The sequence below is a fragment of the Plectropomus leopardus genome, chromosome 24 (genome assembly GCF_008729295.1).
Source record: "Plectropomus leopardus isolate mb chromosome 24, YSFRI_Pleo_2.0, whole genome shotgun sequence".
Taxonomy (NCBI): Eukaryota; Metazoa; Chordata; class Actinopteri; order Perciformes; family Serranidae; genus Plectropomus; species Plectropomus leopardus.
In genome coordinates, this window is record NC_056486.1 from 1,339,188 (window position 1) to 1,353,895 (window position 14,708).

The following is a 14,708-nucleotide window of genomic DNA, read 5'->3' on the forward strand; positions in this document are numbered from 1 at the left end:
AGGTGCCTATGACACCTACCTGTTTTTTAGCCCCCGACCTGTCAAGGGAGCCAGATTTAATTAACGTAATGATCAAAGCAGGAAAAGCAAGTTTAGCCCTGAGGTAGCAATCCCAGTGAGCCGCGCGCTCGCTTGCTAATTATTTAGCATTAAGGTAGACGGCGCTTATGCATACATGACTACTTCAAAGATTTGATTGGGGTTTGGTTCGTTACAACAGCAAAGCGCCCGGAGGAGCCGGTGGTGACATCAAAACATCAGTGCGGATAAATCTGCTGGTGTAAAGCGTCTCGCTCTCAGCCACCAGGTAACCTTTCTTTATCCTCTCTGACAGCGCCTGTTCACAACAAACATCAGCTGTGTGAATTTAAATGAAGGGACGTGGGGGCAAGTTCAGGATGCGATGACGAGAGGAGATGAAAGTTTTATTTTAGGGCACCGAGAGGAGACGCTGAGCTCCCTGACCGCGGTTTAAGGTGACCCCGAGGGACAGCACGCCGCCGCCACAGCTCATCAACTGCAGCCCCCAAATGAACTCGAGAGGGAAAAATAACAAAAATACATGAAAAATACATCAATTAATAGGTGGGAGAAGTTGTGAGGTTACAGGCAACAAGCATATTCAGAATTTATTTCAGATTTAGTTTTGGAGCTGTCATCATTTTGTGGCAAATTTCAGCCCAAAGTTCCCAAAGTACTTAATTTTTTAGATTAAATTTAGCATTAAAGTGCATAAAATATCTGATGTTTGTGATGATCGATGAGACGTCAAGAAGTGGGGACATTCATGGAAAGGTTCCCACCTCTCAGGTAATTCACAGCAGCGATTAAAATGGAAAATACTCAGATTTATTAAGTTTTACTCTTAATTTGAGTTTGATTTTCTGACTTTTGCTAAATTTTTTAACCTACTTGGGATGGATTTTTAATTTTTCTGAGCTATTTGGGATGACGAGGACCTGATAAGTATAAAAAGCTAAGCGTTGTCTTTGAACGATGTCCTCATATGGGGACAACTGGTTTATTTTTAATAGTCACAAGCGTGAAGTAAGTGTAAAACTAATGATTTCTCGGCTTAACATTGTTGTGCAAAAACAAAACAGGAAACAATGCAACATTTGTTCAACATTTTAGCTGTTATGCTCCAAGCTGCTGGATCCTGTTACCTGATCAAATTAGAAAGAAAGAAAGAAAGAAAGAAAGAGGGAAAGAAAGAAAGAGCTTGAGAAATGTTTTTTTCTGTAACATTATTGTAAACATAATATTAAGAAAATTCTAATATCGTTTTCTGATATTTGTCCTTCATTTTTTATAATATCTAATAAAAACCAGCTAATTTTTTGTTATTTTTGTCACATTTTCTTGTTTTTGTTTTTTAATTTATGGAACATTTTTTGCCGAGTTGTTCGTTCGTTAGGTGTAGCAATCCCAGACTGTAAGGAAGACGCAGGGTCACAGGAGGTTAAAATGGAAAATGACTTGATGAGAGGCCCCTAATGATTGAAAGTTTCAGTCAAATACAACTCTAAAGCGTTTTTAGGGTCGCCGTCGGCCTCCAGCTGTTACTTGGTGCTGCTTTCATACAAGGTGACAAAAAGTCCACTTAGTTTTTCTTGTGGGACTGTTCCAGAAAAACAAAGTGACTCAAATATGAGATTAAGTCATCCTTCTTCTATTTCACTTTTGGTTTAATTCACTTTTGGAAGATGTGTGGTTTGATTAGACAGAAACTAAACCGAGCAGAATGGACAATACTGGAGTCCAATGAACACACTGTGTGCCAGTAACCACCGTTTCTGCCGTTGCCAGGAAAAACTGTTTCTTTCCAAGGCTATTTCAATGACAAATTCAACAATTCTCCCTGTAATTTTGGACAATATCGTGCTGCATTTGCATAAAACAAATTGTTGTTCATTTTGGTCCTCGTGCCAGAGATCTGGTGGTGTTGCAATCCCAGCGGTCGCCAGTAGAGTTTAATATCTTGGAGTCTTGGATTATTTAATGAAGTGCAGTTTTTATTGAAATTTTCAGACGCCATCTCTGGGTTGAGAAACACATATTTCAGTATTGCCAAGACTTTTTTCTCCCCATCTTCATGTCCTTTGTTGCATTTTTGGATTGCATTAAAACAGTTACTTGCACTAACTTCCTCTTATTGGTTGGTCAGGTGTCTGTGCATCAGGAGTGAGTTTCCACGTACAGAAACCAAGCAGGGATTATTGAAAAAAGTCCCTCTGCCTGCAAGACATCCTCCGCTTGGACTGATTTTCCATTTGTGTCGAGATAAGTTACATGCATATGACCATGTGCCTGCCTCCGCATCTTCAGCAAGAGCCCGAAGACAAAAGACTGTTTTTATGTCTTTATCTAGATCTGTTAAAGTAATATAACTAATCTGGAAGAGAAGATTTGCTAAGGTATGGTGATAAATTTAAAGGATTTAAAGGCTTTTAAGAGGATGACCCTTCAAACATTCTGTCTTGACTGAAGCGCCATTCAGTCCGAGGAGCCATGTAATTATGAGTTAAATGAATTCTGCAGTTTGTGGTCTCGTTGGGTGAGTAAAAGCAGGCCTCCATTCGTAAGCCGGGTCTTTCCCGTCGGTGTACGACATGAATAGACAAGAAAAGAACAGCCCTCAGACTGACACACAGGGCTCTCATTGAATCATGTGAACTAAGACAGGGGGAATTTCTGATAGCCCCCATCTTGGTGCGCGGACGCAGGGACAAAAGACCTCACTGTCTGCTGCCGTGGAGCTGCGACTTACCTCCAGGCACTGCCAAATAAAAAAAAAAAATTAAAAAAAGAAGAGAAAGAAACGACCTCCTGGTTTTTTGGGACCTGAGCCTATTGTTCCACTTAAAATGAAAATCCCCCTCTCCTCCGTTGGGGCCCCCAATAACCTGTTCGCAAGCAGCTGGCGACCACCTGTGGAGCAAGTCAAATTAGGGAAGGATTCCTACTGTTTCTGTTTATTGTCTGCAGGTTTTTTGTGTGTGGTATTGTGCTTTGGTCCTGCGCCGTGGTGGTGGAGGTGGGTCGACCGGCGGGACAGCCAGCGGCTCCCCGGAGGCTTTTGTTTTGTTGCTCAAATCATCAGGTTTTCCTCCTTTTTGGCGCTGCGATAAAACGGCGCTGTTCGGATGCTTGTGGCGGTCGGCTGATTAGCACTCGCAGAGGGAAAATGATGCTTGGTGGAGTGTTGGAGAATTTTGAAGACGTTCAAGAGGAGATAGTTGATGAGGTGAGCTATCAGACCAGACGCCTTTTTCCTTTATTGTAAAGAAGCATCAAGAAAAACACCTTACGAGCTGTTGGCGCCTGGGAAAGCTCTGAGCACATTCTACACTCTCATGCATGAATATCTTTAAATCTCCAATGGAAAAAAAGATGGAGATGAGATATGACCTTTGTCTATTTTCCCTCAAATTATCCAATTTGCCCTTTATGAGATCCCATAGCCTGGGAGCCTTGGATTCCTTTTTCATCCGAACAAGAGGTGCTCTTGTTTGCCGCTGCGACCATTCGGCACAGAGATAGAAAACAGATATTAATCATCATTTGGACACACCGAGGGGAAGAAAAAAATCACTTATGGGTCACAGCGGAATGAGTCAGTATCGCAAAGCTGCAAAACACGGTGGCTCTTTGTGTCCGTTTCCCGTTCCCAGGAATGCGGTTCGTCTTATGACTCGAGGTGGGGTTGGGGAGGTGAATGACATCACCGGTTGTGCTCACATTTGAATTCTGACACAGTGGCACCTTGTGTTCCTATTCACCCTCCACCTCCCCGCCATCTCCTCCTCTGAAGCCGGGATTGTGCCTGGCTCTGCCTTTTCTTTCGCCCCTCAAAGAATACCTCCTTTTCTCTTGCTCCTCTTAAGCAGCTGCCTGCGTATGAAGTGGAGAAAATGACACTCCATCTCATGATGAATGGTCCTTGACCCCTGCAACCCGCTCCTGTGGGACTCACACGGCGGCGCATTTACATAAGCCAGGAGATCTCACGCACTTGTTTACATCCGGGAAAAACAACTCGCCGCCGCAAAAGGTGCCGCAAATGAAGATTAAATATTTGTTGATCAACCTCAGCTGTAAATTGGACAACCTTTACTGCCGCGTTCTCCCTCTCAGCTCTCGCCTCCTGGTTTGACACACATCGGCAGTGGTGGGGTTGCCTCACTGAGAGCCCTTTTGTTACATGATTAATTACTCTGAGCAACAGTTATGGCGGGATTAACAATTAGCTAGACCTGTCAAACAGTCAGTCTAAGATGGCAGACTAATTGAGCGGCTGGTTGGCCATTGTGTCCCAGTATAAGGCCAAGGAAGTGGGGATGGTTCACAAGCCTTTCATCTCTTTTACAGGCCTAATACCGCGGCAGAAAAGGGCCCGCTATCAGCCACAGCGAGCTCGGGGTAATTTTTCATGAATATTCATATGCCTCCTCTATCCGCAGTGAACTTTGCAAAGTTACCTTCATGGTGCATGTTCTGGAAGTCTGCAGCTCTTTCTCTGTTAGAGAGGATGTTCGCTCGCTGCAAACTGCACACTGCAGGAAATATCCATCTCACCGAGTCTCTTAATTTATATTTTGGTCTTGCAACTTTTTGTGTCCTTTTTTTGAAACTTAACTCTGTGAAGTGAAATCATCTTTATTATTACATATTATTTTAATATGCAAGATTTTTTTCTTTGTTTTGTGTTTAGTAAATTCTTCTTTTATGTCAATTTAAAAAAAAAAAATTGGAACAGATTTTTTTTCGAGGCAAGAAAATGAATTTTAAATTGAATTTATTGAATATATTTATTGACTTCTGTATTGACTCCATTAAGTGCACTTAGGCATATTGTTAAATATAAATCTGTTGTATTTTCACCTTTTAGTTGTGCTTATGTTTTTGTTTCTCACCAAATTTTACCAATTATTATTGTCAAATTTTACTTAGCTACTGAATTTTTCTTCAGACTGCATGTGCCAAAATGTCTAATATTTCATTCTGAATGATGCTGGACACACATTTGCAATAACTCCCCAATTTAAGCTGACCCCAGCATTTGCACCGTATCCTGACATGATCACAGATCAAGGGAATTAGTTAAATTCGCACATCTTTTTTTCCAACGGGCACCTTATCATATGCTGTCCAAAATTCAAACAAATGTTCAGATAGCAAAATTTGCTAAAAAAAAAATAGCCAATTATTACGACCCCTAATTAAATCCAGCAAATATTGATTGAAAATAATGAAAATTTACATTTATATTCTTCCATACCTTCATCAAAAGATGAGTAAAACGCTTGGTAAGTCATATGAATCACAATGTAGCCATCTTGAATTTGGGAGAGTCCGATACTTCCTGCATTGCACTGCTGATCCACTAGAGGGCAGTCAAAATGTGCCATAGTGGATACGGAAGGTGATTTGGGTAATAATTACCTTTTTGATGACGAATTTATGTATCAAATATGATACAGAAGTGAGAAAATGAAAATATTTCACCCCACTGGTAGATTTTCACTCTTATTTGAGGAAAATCAGGTTTGAGAGTGCTTAATTTTTGCACGGCTGCATCTCTGCAAAGTCTACCCTGATTCTGAGCGCACAAGGATGACGAGCTGACTGAAGTAATCATTGCGCTGGTTAATCATCATCACCAACAAAGACAAAAAGAAAAGATCAAACCCAGTCCAAAAAAGAAAAAAAAAACAGCAAAAAGTTTCTTGCGAGCCAAGTTTTGGATGAGCGAGGGGGAAAAAAAGAGAAACCTGCAAGGCCACACAACTGAAGTGGCTTCCTCAAAGAGTTTTTATCCCCGGTGTCCATGGGAAGAACCCCAGCGGAACAGCTGCAACGGCAAGCCATGGCTCCTCATGAAAGGTTTTGCCTGGAGGCGGGGAGGCGAACGACTTGATCGTGAAGAAAGTCAATTGTTTCCCCGCTGAAAGGCAAAAAGCCCAGGAGGAGCTGCACCATGGTGTGTGGGACATATCAAAATATTTGACAGACTTCAGCATTATGAAAAACCTCCGTCCCGTTTTTTTGAGTGGGGGGAGAGGTTTTGTTTTTCGACCCGTCACACTCCCATCAGGCCCCCTGACTGCCCCGTGTCATTGTTTGGGCCCCGAGAGTTCAAAGCGGGCCCTTTAGGAGCCGCTCAGTGTGCGCTGACACCATGTAATGAAATTAGCAGTTGTTGCTAAACAGGTTTCAATCAAAGAGTCCGAGCCAAGACCTAGTGCCCACTGTTCATGAATCACCTCTTTCACTGACTTATGGCAGACAGTCTGGGACATTGTTCCTCCGTTCATTGACCCATCATTCAGCCAGGTACTCCCACTGAGAATAAAAAACACGGCTTTTCCAAAGAGACCTGGCCGAGAGCGCGGCAACAACAACAAACAGCCTGCGATCAAAGTCAAGAGTCAATTCACCCAACCTGCAAAAATAACATTCGCATACTTGCTGCTGCAGATATTTTTGGTTTAATCTGCTTCAGAATTATCCCGATTTGCAAATCTCATGTTTTGCAATCAAAGATCAGCTCATTCATTTTACTTTAGTGCCACTTTTTCAAAGCAACGCTGCACTGAATCACCCCGATCCAGATGCAAACTTTTCAAGACAACGTGCTCTAAATAAGTTGACATGTCATGATGTATTTACTCTGTATGTGAGGAACTGCAGGTAAAAAAAGCCAGTGTTCGGTCACTCTGAGTGTATTTATTTGACAGAAAACACCAAATGTTAGAAACTACTTTTATTTTCTTTTAGTCACACATAATTAATATAAATTATTAACTTATTAAGTGACTTTTGTTTGATATTGAGAGCTATTTAGGGGATTATTTCATGTTTTTATTGTACTTGACTGAAAAGCTTAATAATAACCTAATGTCTATTTTATCTACTTTAGCACAAACGTTCAATATAAAATGGACTTAAACTCAGAAGAAAACAAACATTCATATTTAAAAAGGTAGAAACAGTTCCCTGTTTTTGCCATGTGATATAATGATTACCAAAACTGTTACTGATTCCTCTGTATCACTTGATTAAAGGGGGGGGGTATCAAAACAGCATAGTATTGCAATATTTTTGTGTGACAATATTGAATTGTTACATGGACGCCAAGCATTTATTTTTATTTCTATAGATATTATTAATATCCCAAATACAAATTTTGGTAGCCTACTAGAATAATTTTTAAAAAATTTGCTTGTTCAGTCCACTAGATACATTTTGATGCAATAAAAATGACTAAAGCGAGATAAATCAAAGGTTTTTCTTTTAATGTGCAGCTGAAAAAAGGCAATAATAGCAAGATATTGCAATATATATTATTGCGTAAATCAGCGTATCGGACTAGTTCAAAATCACAATAACATTACATCGTGATTGAAGTGAATGTGATAATATTGTGTTGCAGTTATATCATATTGTGATAATATCCTGTTGTGATAATTCTGTATCATAATACAGTATAGTGATTATATTGTATCGCGATAATATTCTATCGTGATAAAATCATAATGTGATTATATAGTATCGCGATAACATTGTCATTTTGTCAAAGAAAAAAACTCCTTTTCTCAGTTACGCTACCGACAAAAGCCGAATGTTTGTGGGGAGAGATGCATCTAGTCAGGTTGTAAAACGCGCTGCAGTCGCAGTAATTTAGCTGCGTCTGTTATTTGTGTGTTTACAGAGCGCCGTCGTACCTGGTGCTTCCACGAGACGCAGGACGGTGGAATTATCCTTTAATGCAGGACACATGTACAACTGCTGTAACAATGGCCTCCACTGCACACTGCTGCTATCGTGTGTGTGTGTGTGTGTGTGGAGGCAGAGCAGGCCTGTGATGCATGTGTTTACATGTGTGTATTCATGCGTCTGCATGATGCATGTGTTTATTTGTGTGTGTTTTGTGCTTCATGTGTGTGTTCTCGCCTCCAGGCCTGTCTCCTGAGCCCCCCCCCCCCCCCCTCTCTCCCACACACACACACACACCTAAAACTGATGGCTTTGAATCACTGGCAACCCTGCTGCTAATTTATTTGCACTGAGCATTATGGGAATTAATGTACCTGACATTCAATGACAACAGCCGGCGCTTTGTGGCCCTTTTTACATTTCAACACACTCCTGCCGTACACACGGCCGCCTATTGAAAAACGTCCATCTTCCCCACCTAGCTGAAAAGAAAGCACACACACGAGCACACGCGCGGCAGGCTCTGAACCTCTAGGTGCAGGAGGCTGTTAGCGGTGGCTGATGATAGTAGCAAAACATTAACATAATAATTAGTGTCTTGTAATTGTTTCATTAAAACCAGTTGTTCCATTTCTCCTCTTGTTCTCCCAGAAGACGCGAGACGGAGTTTGGACGTCAGCCAAAGGGAGGGTCGGTCCACGTTTGTACCCGCTCAAGATGTTTGCCTGCTCTCTGGGAAGACGGGGAGGCTGTCAGCGGTGGTGGAGAGCTGCGGGCGGCGCCCGCTCCGGCCATATGCGGAGACGAAACCAGCACGAGGGGAGGGCGGCCGGCGGAAAACTCATATTATAGATTTGTAAGAAACTGATGGAAAGGATTGTCAAAAAGGGCCTGAAATCGACTACAAAGTGCAATTTTTATAATAATAAACGCTTTCTTGCCATCTCACTTGTCAAAATAAAAGCCTCAGAGTTGCCCAATAATGAACTAAGTCCTGTATATTATGTCAGCTGCTTTAAAAAGGTCACATCGCGTAATCGGATTGAAAGCTGGCAGTTCATTTAGACGCTGCAAATACATACACAAGCGCTCATGCATATACAGTGGCCTCCTGGCTGTGAAGTGCATTCACACGCAGATTTCAGCCCTCATTAGCATTTTAAAGAGGAATTCCACTCGTTTACCGTTTAGTACCTGCCAGTCGGTGTCTGTGAGCGAGATCGAGTCTTCCTGCAGCTACAGGCTGGAGGAGTGAAACCTGTGATGTCATTAACATTTAAATTATAAAGCTGCCGCGCGGCGTGTGACGGAGTGATTCTGTGGCAGACAAAAGCTGATTGAGTTGTATTTCAGCGCACGATGAACTCTGGATGTAGAAATACAGAAACCTGCACACTCGGTCACCTTTTCTGCAGCTCTCCGGTCCGTCTGCGTGTAGAAACCTAAGATTTTACATCTTATTGACTATTAGGATTTCAATTTTTCTTTGTCTTTGGAATTAATCAAGACACCCCCCAAAAGTTAAATAAGTTATCTATTTTTAGTTTTCAATTATGGGATAACCCTTTCAATAAACTGAATGAAGGTCAGTTAAATTTAAAAAAACAGAGCTTTCATTATTTCACTCAATGTTTCGTCTACCGTGTACCCAAAACAGGATTAGTAAGAGTTTATAAGTGATTTACTTGACGTCTTAAACTTTTGTTTTTCAGTTTATTTCCTTAAATGTCTTTGAGGGTTTTTTTTAACTTTTTTTTTTTTTCTTTCTATAATATTTTGCTAACTTTTTGGTCATTGCTTTTTCAGTTTCTCAGTGCCTTTTTCCTTTTTTTTATTTTCATTTTTTTTAACAAATGATAAATAAATAAAATAGGCAAATTTACTCAGGTTTCAAAGGGTTAATTGGACAGCATATGAACCTTTTTTTTGTTTGGACACAATTCAGGAAGAGAAAACTCAATGTCCACTTACTGGCTTTTTTCCGGAGCTTTCAGTCACATCTCGTGGTTTTCATCAGCAGCTGGAGTTTGCCCACTTTTAATGAAGATGGCTCGTTATCATCACACGACCTAAACATGAAAATAAGAGACAACAAACAGAAAGGTCAGCGTGTAAAAGATCGATAATAACGGTCATGAATTCACTTTCATTCACACATTTTATAAAAACATAAAATACGTTAATAAAGATGTTTAAGATGAATAATTCAAAGACACAAATGATGGAAGATGAGAAACAGCTTGATTGCAATTTTCTTGACCAATTCTGATTTTTAAAAAGTCTGATCTATCTCCCTGCCAACGAGCTGAGTTCAAATTTGTGCCAAATTTGAAGAAATTCCCTCGAGTTGCCCTCAAGATATTGCGTTCACCAGAATGAGACACAAGTCACAGTGATCTTTGACCAAAAAAATCTTAGTGTTCAGGTGGACTTTTGTGCAAAATCTTAAGAGATTTCCACAAGATGTCGGATGGACTGACGTATGCACGGACAGAAAAATGGATGGAAAAATCGAAAACAAAATGCCTCAAGGCACGTTTACTGCTAGCATGGAGGCATAGAAAAATAGAAAAAGCTCTTCTGAATCAAGTCATGTTTAAAATAATATATTTTACATTTATTTTTGCAGCAGGTCAAACAATCATATTTTCAGAAACTAGAAGATGTTACCTTTCAAATAAAACCTCAAACATGCATTTTGAACTTACAGTTCTTCTATTAAAAGCTTTTCCATTTAGGTTTGTCATGGTGAAAATTACCAATTATCTGTCTGGTAAAAAAAAGTTTTGCAAACACTGAGGTCATCTTTCTTTTTTTTGACCTTTCAGATTTATTTTGTGACCTTGATTGATCCAGAGCCCAAGTTTGGGACCCCCTGGTTTGATCAGGCTGAATTTTTTGCTTGTTTACAACCTTTTCTAACTTCTGGCTGCTTGAGTTTCTTGAACTATTGGACCAATATCAATATTTTACTTAAAAGACTCACTGTTTTCCAAAAGCCAAGAAAATTGGCTTGATTTCTTCAAAAAAAAAAAAAAAAAAAAGAAGGCAGCAACTCAAGAAAAAAAAAGAAATAAAGGAAGGGAAAAAGTGCTTAGAAATAATCATTTTTATTCTATAATCGTCATTATTATAAATATTGCTTTTTGGACACATTTTTTTACGTTTTTAAAACATAATTCCCCAAATCTATTAATTTCTTGCAATTTGCTGCACAGTTTTTGCCAGGTTTATTTCTGCCCTTTCCACATTTTGGAAAGAAATTAAAGCAATTTGCTAGAGGTCAAAGGGTTAAAATGTCCACTCCACTGTTTGACATCAAACGTTTTACCGAAATCCGTCTCAGAGCTCAAAATCAATCCGTAAGTGATTGATTGTTTTCGAGAACGAAACGTTTCTCTCCTCGCTCTGACGGAAACCCATTTAACAAACGGAACCACTTAACACACAAACAGCTCTGACAGCTTTGCAACAAATGCGCCGAATCCCGTTTCCATTTTCCCGCAGTGTTTTTGTGTCCCTGAACATACGTGTTCTGCCAGACGACCTCACACACAAACACGCCGCCTCTGCTGCTGTTGTGGCTCTGCAGCTGCGTGCTCTCCACTCCAGCTCTCTCTCGCTGCAATACAGTAAGGAGGCAAGAAGAGGCGTACGTCTCATTGGCCAAATCCGGGGAGGGGAGATGTGTGCAAATGTGTGTGTGTGTGTGTGTGTGTGTGTGTGCGTGACAGGCTGTGTCACACCACCAGATAGTTAGATACCACCGCCGGGGATTTGACATTTAGTGCTTTTTGACAAACTTCTGACGACCGTCTCCCGCAGATCATTATCAAAGCATTTCTGTCTCTATAATCAAGATGAATGCTTCCGAACACAACCATGATCATTTTCGTTGGAGGAGCGACTCTTCGTGGATGCAACAAGGGGAGGGGTGCATCACTTGGGCGTGCTTAACACATACATTTCCATTTTTCCAAAGACTGATTTGTTGGTGGCGCCGATATAAAGCGACACCCCGGCGCTGACAATGTTTCTGTCAACTTATTGAATCTTCGACGGGTAAAAAAAAAAAAAAGAAAAAAAGAGTGCAATCTCGGAGGCAATCTAAAACATTGATAAATAAATACGGGAGATATGAATATGTTTGTTTGTTTGTTTGTGCTGGGTGTCGATTTAATCCGCCCGCTCGCCTTAGAAAACTCCCCAAAGACTGATTGGTGTCGCGCACTGCAATTAACTCCACGAGCACCGTCTATAAATCAACTTCCTGAACTCGGCGTGGAGGAGATGATGTTTTGGAAATTAGCACCATCCGCCGCTCGGATTGTGTGTCGGGGGGGAGGAGGAGGAGAGGTTGTGGGTTCAACATAACTCTGATATGTGATATTCAGAAAACACGCAGAAACAAGTTTCAGGAAATCACGTTCATTCTTCAGCGCGCCGCGGGGGGGAGGGTGGGACGCTCATTTTCTTGACGTTTTGAGTGGCGAGCGCGCTTTTTTATTTTAACTGATCGCCTGTTTGGTTGCAATTGAAGCGCCTCCCTCGTGTTCGCCGCATGATGAGCCATGAGTCGCTGTCACCGCCTGCACAGAAGAGGAGCATTTGGGTCAATTATCATTCCATTCAGAATCATGCTTGACTACTTAGATTAAGAAAAACACTTATTTGCCCACGCGGTCCGAGAGGAGTAATATTTCTCCGACGGAGGCCGGCGTATCAAGAGAATGCTTTATTGCTTTACTTATTCATGTTGCATTTGCAAATCCTTGAGTGTGTGTGTGTTTGCACCCTCAAATATATACAGTTTGTGTGCCCTTGCAAGTGCGCCTGATAACGCTAATCCTGTTTACTTCTCTTCCCCCCCCACTCCTCAGTATTTCAAATATACCTTACCTTACGCCTTTTTTTTCGACTTCAAGGCGTATTCGCGGAGGCGACAGCGGCGCCCCTGCCCCCGTTGGACCACCCAACCCCCCCCCCCCCCCCCAAGAACAAAAAAACCCCCCCCCCCCCATACTCCATTCCCTCTCTGAATATGTAAAACACAGCAGCCGCAGCAGAGTCAACGCTGAGAAATTACCAGAACTATCTGGGCCATTGACAGGCCTCCCCTGTGGTCAAATGGGCCGCGGCTGTGTTTGGTAAGCCCCCCCCGCTCCCGTTTCTGTGGCTCTCCGTAGATAACCAGCAGGAGGGAGGAGAAGCACTCGGGCGAGCTCTGGCAATCGGGTTTGGGGAATTCGGACGTGTGTGACTGTTGTGCTGCACTCTGCCCTTAAAGGCTTCTTTTTTTAATCTCTCCTGTTAAAAGGGGCAATAGGAAATACTTTTTAAAAAGGAACGAAATGAGCAGAATTTCATCTGTCGGAGCTTCGTGAGGTCATTCATCCATAGCGATGGCTTAAAGTTCACCTGATGGAATTTCTGGCTTTGAAAACTCACTTTCTGGCGCCTAGTTTGTTGTTTAAAACTATGCACTTGTAGTTTTAAGACAGAGTTTCTGTTATTACATGCTTTAACCCTCTGAAACTTTCTTTCAAAAACATGGGAAGAACGCAATAAGCAACTTAAAAGTAAATGACCCAAAAATTAGCAATCAACTCCTAAAATGGTTTTCAAAATTACCCCAAAATTAATGAAAACAAAAGAAAAGAAAGGTAAAAAACCAACAAAGTGCAACATAGTGATAGTGATTATTTTCTCTACATTTTCCTTGCTTTTTAAAAATAATTTATTAAATATGCAAAAAAAAACAAGATCTTCAAAAAAGTTTTTCAAAATTACCAAGAAAATTAATTAAAAAAAGTAAAAGAAAAGGAAAAATAGGTCAAAACAAATTTTTAAAAAAACAAGGAAACGACTTGAAAATTAAAAATAACAATGATAGTGGTCATTCCCGTCTTTTTAAAAATGCATTTATTAAATCTACTGGTCTTTGACCTTTTCTCCCCATGTTTTTCGAAGGAGAAATCGAAACCAACTCGCTCAAGGTTTGAATACCTGTGAACGGTAACGTAGCACAAGAAAAGTAATGTCGATCCAGGTTTCAAAGGGTTAATACCATGCTTTCTGTTATCTTTAGGTCATTTTCATTTAATTTTTGCTGTTTTCTTGTTGATGCTTTTTGCTTATTTTCAGGTCATTTTCTTTTCCTTTTTTTCTTGCCAATTTTTGGGTTATTTCTCATTTAGTTCAGTTTTAGTTCAATTTCAGTGTTTTTGAAAGAAATCAAGCCACTTTGTTCAGGTTTCAAAGGGTTAAAACCCCACATCCACTGGGTATGATGAAATACTTAAGTACTTTTCTGCTTTTCAGCATTTTGCATTTAATTCTACTTTGTTCTGAATAAACGGTAGAAGAGGAAATATTTAACAGGACCACTATTACCCACAATGGCTACAGACGCCAACAGAAGCTCTAACTTTGGGCTAAATTTCCGATGCAGGTGTTGTTGTAGCTACGTGTTAAGGTTTCGATATGTCCGACCCTTTTAGGTGATGATATTTTGAACCATTTGTGATTCCCCTGACCCGTTGGCACCGCCGCGGCCCTTCTTGGCCCGCCACCGGCGTCAGGGGAGCTCCTGATTCACAGAAGCCATGGCTGCTCCTCAAACCCGCCGGCAGATGCTCCCTCTCTCCTGCCTCGCCAGCCGGCAACGTGCCTCCTCTGACATGCCTGTGTGTCTGTCTGCCTGACTCAGTCTGTCCATTCGTCCGTCCATCTGTCCGTCAAGCGGGTAAAGCCCGAAGCCTCGGCGATAAAAATGCACGCCGGTATTTAAAGGGGCGGCGAGCGAGTTCTTTGCCTCCCTATAGGGCGTAAAGGCTCCCAGAAATAATATGTAAAATGAGGGAAAAAAGGTTCATGGAAGGCAATATGTTCCCATGAATCATTTATTGGCTGACGTGTTTCAGTGCCCACATTGGCTGATGAATGATTGATGGCAACATGTTGCAGTTCTGAGCCTTTTTCCTTCTTTC

General features: G+C 41.2%; 1 long non-coding RNA gene across 1 annotated transcript in view; it reads right to left on the reverse strand.

Moving 5' to 3' along the window:
- The window catches only part of LOC121962891, a 74,988-nt gene that overhangs the window by 9,152 nt on the left and 51,128 nt on the right, over window positions 1-14,708 (reverse strand). Inside the window, exon 4 of the long non-coding RNA XR_006107178.1 lies at window positions 9,691-9,788. This is a non-coding gene — a long non-coding RNA (uncharacterized LOC121962891). The remainder of the gene's footprint in view (window positions 1-9,690; window positions 9,789-14,708) is intronic.